At 50.1% G+C, this 9,168-nt stretch overlaps 1 long non-coding RNA gene across 2 annotated transcripts; it reads right to left on the bottom strand.

Annotated features, from left to right (window-relative positions):
• Nucleotides 1–1,434: 1,434 nt before the first annotated feature.
• On the bottom strand, nt 1,435–4,440 carry LOC127918519 (uncharacterized). Of its 2 annotated transcripts, none has more exons than XR_008100307.1 (4): nt 4,133–4,440; nt 3,084–3,218; nt 2,270–2,449; nt 1,435–1,644 (listed from the first exon to the last, which is right to left on the bottom strand). It is a non-coding gene; the product is annotated as an uncharacterized LOC127918519 (long non-coding RNA). The 2 variants fall into 2 exon arrangements; XR_008100308.1 differs by lacking the exon at nt 1,435–1,644 and having other exon boundaries at nt 1,916–2,449; nt 4,133–4,267; nt 4,311–4,438.
• Nucleotides 4,441–9,168: the final 4,728 nt, after the last annotated feature.

Here is a 9,168-nt window from a genome sequence, read left to right as displayed (position 1 = left end):
GGGCGATCTACAGAGGAGACAGAGAGGGGTCAATACCTCATCTAGCTGGGCTATCTACAGAGAGACAGAGAGGGTCTATACCTCATCTAGCTGGGCGATCTACAGAGAGACAGAGGGTCTAGTACACCTCATCTAGCTGGGCGATCTACAGAGAGACAGAGGGTCTATACCTCATCTAGCTGGGCTATCTACAGAGGGACAGAGAGGTCAATACCTCATCTAGCTGGGCGATCTACAGAGAGACAGAGAGGGTCTATACCTCATCTAGCTGGGCGATCTACAGAGAGACAGAAGGGTCATACCTCATCTAGCTGGGCGATCTACAGAGAAGACAGAGAGGGTCAATACCTCATCTAGCTGGGCGATCTACAGAGAGACAGAGAGGGTCTATACCTCATCTAGCTGGGCGATCTACAGAGAGACAGAGAGGGTCTATAATATACCTCATCGAGCTGGGCGATCTACAGAGAGACAGAGAGGGTCTATAATATACCTCATCGAGCTGGGCGATCTACAGAGAAGACAGAGAGGGTCTATACCTCATCTAGCTGGGCGATCTACAGAGAGACAGAGAGGGTCTATACTATACCTCATCTAGCTGGAGCGATCTACAGAGAGACAGAGAGGGTCTATAACCTCATCGAGCTGGGCGATCTACAGAGAGACAGAGAGGTCTATACCTCATCTAGCTGGGCTATCTACAGAGAAGACAGAGAGGGTCTATACCTCATCTAGCTGGGCGATCTACAGAGAGACAGAGAGGGTCTATACCTCATCTAGCTGGGCGATCTACAGAGAGACAGAGAGGGTCTATACCTCATCTAGCTGGGCGATCTACAGAGAGACAGAGAGGGTCTATACCTCATCTAGCTGGGCGATCTACAGAGAGACAGAGAGGGTCTATACCTCATCTAGCTGGGCGATCTACAGAGAGACAGAGAGGGTCAATACCTCATCTAGCTGGGCGATCTACAGAGAGACAGAGAGGGTCTATACCTCATCTAGCTGGGCTATCTACAGAGAGACAGAGAGGGTCTATAATATACCTCATCGAGCTGGGCGATCTACAGAGAGACAGAGAGGGTCTATAATATACCTCATCGAGCTGGGCGATCTACAGAGAGACAGAGAGGGTCTATAATATACCTCATCGAGCTGGGCGATCTACAGAGAGACAGAGAGGGTCTATACCTCATCTAGCTGGGCTATCTACAGAGAGACAGAGAGGTCTATAATATACCTCATCGAGCTGGGCGATCTACAGAGAGACAGAGAGGGTCTATACCTCATCTAGCTGGGCGATCTACAGAGAGACAGAGAGGGTCTATACCTCATCTAGCTGGGCGATCTACAGAGAGACAGAGAGGGGTCTATACCTCATCTAGCTGGGCGATCTACAGAGAGACAGAGGGTCTATACCTCATCTAGCTGGGCGATCTACAGAGAGACAGAGAGGGTCTATACCTCATCTAGCTGGGCGATCTACAGAGAGACAGAGAGGGTCAATACCTCATCTAGCTGGGCTATCTACAGAGAGACAGAGAGGGTCAATACCTCATCTAGCTGGGCGATCTACAGAGAGACAGAGAGGGTCTATACCTCATCTAGCTGGGCGATCTACAGAGAGACAGAGAGGGTCAATACCTCATCTAGCTGGGCGATCTACAGAGAGACAGAGGGTCTATACCTCATCTAGCTGGGCTATCTACAGAGAGACAGAGAGGGTCTATACCTCATCTAGCTGGGCGATCTACAGAGAGACAGAGAGGGTCTATACCTCATCTAGCTGGGCGATCTACAGAGAGACAGAGAGGGTCAATACCTCATCTAGCTGGGCTATCTACAGAGAGACAGAGGGTCAATACCTCATCTAGCTGGGCGATCTACAGAGAGACAGAGAGGTCTATACCTCATCTAGCTGGGCGATCTACAGAGAGACAGAGAGGGTCTATACCTCATCTAGCTGGGCGATCTACAGAGAGACAGAGAGGGTCAATACCTCATCTAGCTGGGCGATCTACAGAGAGACAGAGAGGGTCTATACCTCATCTAGCTGGGCGATCTACAGAGAGACAGAGAGGGTCTATACCTCATCTAGCTGGGCGATCTACAGAGAGACAGAGAGGGTCTATACCTCATCTAGCTGGGCGATCTACAGAGAGACAGAGAGGGTCTATACCTCATCTAGCTGGGCGATCTACAGAGAGACAGAGAGGGTCAATACCTCATCTAGCTGGGCGATCTACAGAGAGACAGAGAGGGTCAATACCTCATCTAGCTGGGCGATCTACAGAGAGACAGAGAGGGTCAATACCTCATCTAGCTGGGCTATCTACAGAGAGACAGAGAGGGTCTATACCTCATCTAGCTGGGCTATCTACAGAGAGACAGAGAGGGTCAATACCTCATCTAGCTGGGCGATCTACAGAGAGACAGAGAGGGTCAATACCTCATCTAGCTGGGCGATCTACAGAGAGACAGAGAGGGTCAATACCTCATCTAGCTGGGCGATCTACAGAGAGACAGAGAGGGTCTATACCTCATCTAGCTGGGCGATCTACAGAGAGACAGAGAGGGTCTATACCTCATCTAGCTGGGCGATCTACAGAGAGACAGAGAGGGTCATAATATACCTCATCTAGCTGGGCGATCTACAGAGAGACAGAGAGGGTCAATACCTCATCTAGCTGGGCGATCTACAGAGAGACAGAGAGGGTCTATACCTCATCTAGCTGGGCGATCTACAGAGAGACAGAGAGGGTTTATACCTCATCTAGCTGGGCGATCTACAGAAAGACAGAGAGGGTTTATACCTCATCTAGCTGGGCGATCTACAGAGAGACAGAGAGGGTCTATACCTCATCTAGCTGGGCGATCTACAGAGAGACAGAGAGGGTCTATACCTCATCTAGCTGGGCGATCTACAGAGAGACAGAGAGGGTCTATACCTCATCTAGCTGGGCGATCTACAGAGAGACAGAGAGGGTCTATACCTCATCTAGCTGGGCGATCTACAGAAAGACAGAGAGGGTCTATACCTCATCTAGCTGGGCTATGTACAGAGAGACAGAGAGGGTCAATACCTCATCTAGCTGGGCTATCTACAGAGAGACAGAGAGGGTCTATACCTCATCTAGCTGGGCTATCTACAGAGAGACAGAGAGGGTCAATACCTCATCTAGCTGGGCTATCTACAGAGAGACAGAGAGGGTCAATACCTCATCTAGCTGGGCGATCTACAGAGAGACAGAGAGGGTCTATAATATCCTCATCTAGCTGGGCGATCTACAGAGAGACAGAGAGGGTCTATACCTCATCTAGCTGGGCGATCTACAGAGAGACAGAGAGGGTCTATACCTCATCTAGCTGGGCGATCTACAGAGAGACAGAGAGGGTCTATACCTCATCTAGCTGGGCGATCTACAGAGAGACAGAGAGGGTCTATACCTCATCTAGCTGGGCGATCTACAGAGAGACAGAGAGGGTCTATACCTCATCTAGCTGGGCTATCTACAGAGAGACAGAGAGGGTCAATACCTCATCGAGCTGGGCGATCTACAGAGAGACAGAGAGGGTCTATAATATACCTCATCTAGCTGGGCGATCTACAGAGAGACAGAGAGGGTCTATACCTCATCTAGCTGGGCGATCTACAGAGAGACAGAGAGGGTTTATACCTCATCTAGCTGGGCGATCTACAGAGAGACAGAGAGGGTCAATACCTCATCTAGCTGGGCGATCTACAGAGAGACAGAGAGGGTCTATACCTCATCTAGCTGGGCGATCTACAGAGAGACAGAGAGGGTCAATACCTCATCTAGCTGGGCGATCTACAGAGAGACAGAGAGGGTCTATACCTCATCGAGCTGGGCGATCTACAGAGAGACAGAGAGGGTCTATACCTCATCTAGCTGGGCGATCTACAGAGAGACAGAGGGTCTATACCTCATCTAGCTGGGCTATCTACAGAGAGACAGAGAGGGTCTATACCTCATCTAGCTGGGCGATCTACAGAGAGACAGAGAGGGTCTATATACCTCATCTAGCTGGGCGATCTACAGAGAGACAGAGAGGGTCTATACCTCATCTAGCTGGGCGATCTACAGAGAGACAGAGAGGGTCTATAATATACCTCATCTAGCTGGGCGATCTACAGAGAGACAGAGAGGGTCAATACCTCATCTAGCTGGGCTATCTACAGAGAGACAGAGAGGGTCTATACCTCATCTAGCTGGGCTATCTACAGAGAGACAGAGAGGGTCAATACCTCATCTAGCTGGGCGATCTACAGAGAGACAGAGGGTCTATACCTCATCTAGCTGGGCGATCTACAGAGAGACAGAGAGGGTCAATACCTCATCTAGCTGGGCTATCTACAGAGAGACAGAGAGGGTCTATACCTCATCTAGCTGGGCTATCTACAGAGAGACAGAGAGGGTCTATACCTCATCTAGCTGGGCGATCTACAGAGAGACAGAGAGGTCTATACCTCATCTAGCTGGGCGATCTACAGAGAGACAGAGAGGGTCAATACCTCATCTAGCTGGGCGATCTACAGAGAGACAGAGAGGGTCTATACCTCATCTAGCTGGGCTATCTACAGAGAGACAGAGAGGGTCTATACCTCATCTAGCTGGGCGATCTACAGAGAGACAGAGGGTCTATACCTCATCTAGCTGGGCGATCTACAGAGAGACAGAGGGTCTATACCTCATCTAGCTGGGCGATCTACAGAGAGACAGAGAGGTCAATACCTCATCTAGCTGGGCGTCTACAGAGAGACAGAGAGGGTCTATACCTCATCTAGCTGGGCGATCTACAGAGAGACAGAGAGGGTCAATACCTCATCTAGCTGGGCGATCTACAGAGAGACAGAGAGGGTCTATACCTCATCTAGCTGGGCAATCTACAGAGAGACAGAGAGGTCTATACCTCATCGAGCTGGGCGATCTACAGAGAGACAGAGGGTCTATACCTCATCGAGCTGGGCTATCTACAGAGAGACAGAGGGTCTATACCTCATCTAGCTGGGCGATCTACAGAGAGACAGAGGGTCTATACCTCATCGAGCTGGGCGATCTACAGAGAGACAGAGAGGGTCAATACCTCATCTAGCTGGGCTATCTACAGAGAGACAGAGGGGGTCAATACCTCATCTAGCTGGGCGATCTACAGAGAGACAGAGAGGGTCAATACCTCATCTAGCTGGGCGATCTACAGAGAGACAGAGAGGGTCAATACCTCATCTAGCTGGGCGATCTACAGAGAGACAGAGAGGGTCTATACCTCATCTAGCTGGGCGATCTACAGAGAGACAGAGAGGGTCTATACCTCATCTAGCTGGGCGATCTACAGAGAGACAGAGAGGGTCTATACCTCATCTAGCTGGGCGATCTACAGAGAGACAGAGAGGGTCTATACCTCATCTAGCTGGGCGATCTACAGAGAGACAGAGAGGGTTTATAATATACCTCATCTAGCTGGGCAATCTACAGAGAGACAGAGAGGGTCAATACCTCATCTAGCTGGGCGATCTACAGAGAGACAGAGAGGGTCTATAATATACCTCATCTAGCTGGGCTATCTACAGAGAGACAGAGAGGGTCTATACCTCATCTAGCTGGGCGATCTACAGAGAGACAGAGAGGGTTTATACCTCATCTAGCTGGGCGATCTACAGAGAGACAGAGAGGGTCTATACCTCATCTAGCTGGGCTATCTACAGAAAGACAGAGAGGGTCTATACCTCATCTAGCTGGGCGATCTACAGAGAGACAGAGAGGGTCTATACCTCATCTAGCTGGGCGATCTACAGAGAGACAGAGAGGGTCTATACCTCATCTAGCTGGGCGATCTACAGAGAGACAGAGAGGGTCTATACCTCATCTAGCTGGGCGATCTACAGAGAGACAGAGAGGGTCTATACCTCATCTAGCTGGGCGATCTACAGAGAGACAGAGAGGGTCTATACCTCATCTAGCTGGGCGATCTACAGAGAGACAGAGAGGGTCTATACCTCATCTAGCTGGGCGATCTACAGAGAGACAGAGAGGGTCTATACCTCATCTAGCTGGGCTATCTACAGAGAGACAGAGAGGGTCAATACCTCATCTAGCTGGGCTATCTACAGAGAGACAGAGAGGGTCTATACCTCATCTAGCTGGGCTATCTACAGAGAGACAGAGAGGGTCAATACCTCATCTAGCTGGGCTATCTACAGAGAGACAGAGAGGGTCAATACCTCATCTAGCTGGGCGATCTACAGAGAGACAGAGAGGGTCTATACCTCATCTAGCTGGGCGATCTACAGAGAGACAGAGAGGGTCTATACCTCATCTAGCTGGGCGATCTACAGAGAGACAGAGAGGGTCTATACCTCATCTAGCTGGGCGATCTACAGAGAGACAGAGAGGGTCTATACCTCATCTAGCTGGGCGATCTACAGAGAGACAGAGAGGGTCTATACCTCATCTAGCTGGGCTATCTACAGAGAGACAGAGAGGGTCAATACCTCATCGAGCTGGGCGATCTACAGAGAGACAGAGAGGGTCTATAATATACCTCATCTAGCTGGGCGATCTACAGAGAGACAGAGAGGGTCTATACCTCATCTAGCTGGGCGATCTACAGAGAGACAGAGAGGGTTTATACCTCATCTAGCTGGGCGATCTACAGAGAGACAGAGAGGTCAATACCTCATCTAGCTGGGCTATCTACAGAGAGACAGAGAGGGTCTATACCTCATCTAGCTGGGCGATCTACAGAGAGACAGAGAGGGTCAATACCTCATCTAGCTGGGCGATCTACAGAGAGACAGAGAGGGTCTATACCTCATCGAGCTGGGCGATCTACAGAGAGACAGAGAGGGTCTATACCTCATCTAGCAGGGCGATCTACAGAGAGACAGAGGGTCTATACCTCATCTAGCTGGGCTATCTACAGAGAGACAGAGAGGGTCTATACCTCATCTAGCTGGGCGATCTACAGAGAGACAGAGAGGGTCTATAATATACCTCATCTAGCTGGGCGATCTACAGAGAGACAGAGAGGGTCTATAATATACCTCATCGAGCTGGGCGATCTACAGAGAGACAGAGAGGGTCTATAATATACCTCATCTAGCTGGGCTATCTACAGAGAGACAGAGAGGGTCTATACCTCATCTAGCTGGGCGATCTACAGAGAGACAGAGAGGGTCTATAATATACCTCATCTAGCTGGGCGATCTACAGAGAGACAGAGGGTCTATACCTCATCTAGCTGGGCGATCTACAGAGAGACAGAGAGGGTCTATAATATACCTCATCGAGCTGGGCGATCTACAGAGAGACAGAGAGGGTCTATAATATACCTCATCTAGCTGGGCGATCTACAGAGAGACAGAGGGTCTATACCTCATCTAGCTGGGCGATCTACAGAGAGACAGAGGGTCTATACCTCATCTAGCTGGGCGATCTACAGAGAGACAGAGAGGGTCTATACCTCATCTAGCTGGGCTATCTACAGAGAGACAGAGAGGGTCAATACCTCATCTAGCTGGGCGATCTACAGAGAGACAGAGGGTCTATACCTCATCTAGCTGGGCTATCTACAGAGAGACAGAGAGGTCAATACCTCATCTAGCTGGGCGATCTACAGAGAGACAGAGAGGGTCTATACCTCATCTAGCTGGGCGATCTACAGAGAGACAGAGAGGGTCTATAATATACCTCATCTAGCTGGGCTATCTACAGAGAGACAGAGAGGGTCAATACCTCATCTAGCTGGGCTATCTACAGAGAGACAGAGAGGGTCTATACCTCATCTAGCTGGGCGATCTACAGAGAGACAGAGAGGGTCAATACCTCATCTAGCTGGGCGATCTACAGAGAGCAGAGAGGGTCTAATATCCTCATCTAGCTGGGCGATCTACAGAGACAGAGAGGGTCTGTACCTCATCTAGCTGGGCGATCTACAGAGAGACAGAGAGGGTCATACCTCATCTAGCTGGGCTATCTACAGAGAGACAGAGAGGGTCAATACCTCATCTAGCTGGGCTATCTACAGAGAGACAGAGAGGGTCTATACCTCATCTAGCTGGGCGATCTACAGAGACAGAGAGGTCTATATACCTTCATCTAGCTGGGCGATCTACAGAGAGACAGAGAGGGTCAATACCTCATCTAGCTGGGCGATCTACAGAGAGACAGAGAGGGTCTATACCTCATCTAGCTGGGCGATCTACAGAGAGACAGAGAGGGTCTATACCTCATCTAGCTGGGCGATCTACGAGAGACAGAGGGTCTATACCTCATCTAGCTGGGCGATCTACAGAGAGACAGAGAGGTCTATACCTCATCTAGCTGGGCGATCTACAGAGAGACAGAGAGGGTCTATACCTCATCTAGCTGGGCTATCTACAGAGAGACAGAGAGGGTCTATACCTCATCTAGCTGGGCGATCTACAGAGAGACAGAGGGTCTATACCTCATCTAGCTGGGCGATCTACAGAGAGACAGAGAGGGTCAATACCTCCATCCGAGCTGGAGCGTCTACAGAGAGACAGAGAGGGTCTATACCTCATCTAGCTGGGCGATCTACAGAGAGACAGAGAGGGTCTATAATATACCTCATCTAGCTGGGCGATCTACAGAGAGACAGAGAGGGTCTATACCTCATCTAGCTGGGCGATCTACAGAGAGACAGAGAGGGTCTATACCTCATCTAGCTGGGCTATCTACAGAGAGACAGAGAGGGTCTATAATATACCTCATCTAGCTGGGCGATCTACAGAGAGACAGAGAGGGTCTATACCTCATCTAGCTGGGCTATCTACAGAGAGACAGAGAGGGTCTATAAATCTCTCATCTAGCTGGGCGATCTACAGAGAGACAGAGGGTCTATACCTCATCTAGCTGGGCGATCTACAGAGAGACAGAGAGGTCTATACCTCATCTAGCTGGGCGATCTACAGAGAGACAGAGAGGGTCATACCTCATCTAGCTGGGCTATCTACAGAGAGACAGAGAGGGTCTATACCTCATCTAGCTGGGCGATCTACAGAGAGACAGAGAGGTCTATACCTCATCTAGCTGGGCGATCTACAGAGAGACAGAGAGGGTCTGTACCCTCATCTAGCTGGGCGATCTACAGAGAGACAGAGAGGGTCTATACCTCATCTAGCTGGGC

This window comes from Oncorhynchus keta, unplaced genomic scaffold (genome assembly GCF_023373465.1).
Source record: "Oncorhynchus keta strain PuntledgeMale-10-30-2019 unplaced genomic scaffold, Oket_V2 Un_contig_14412_pilon_pilon, whole genome shotgun sequence".
Classification (NCBI taxonomy): domain Eukaryota; kingdom Metazoa; phylum Chordata; class Actinopteri; order Salmoniformes; family Salmonidae; genus Oncorhynchus; species Oncorhynchus keta.
This window is presented reverse-complemented; position numbering and strand designations above follow the sequence as displayed.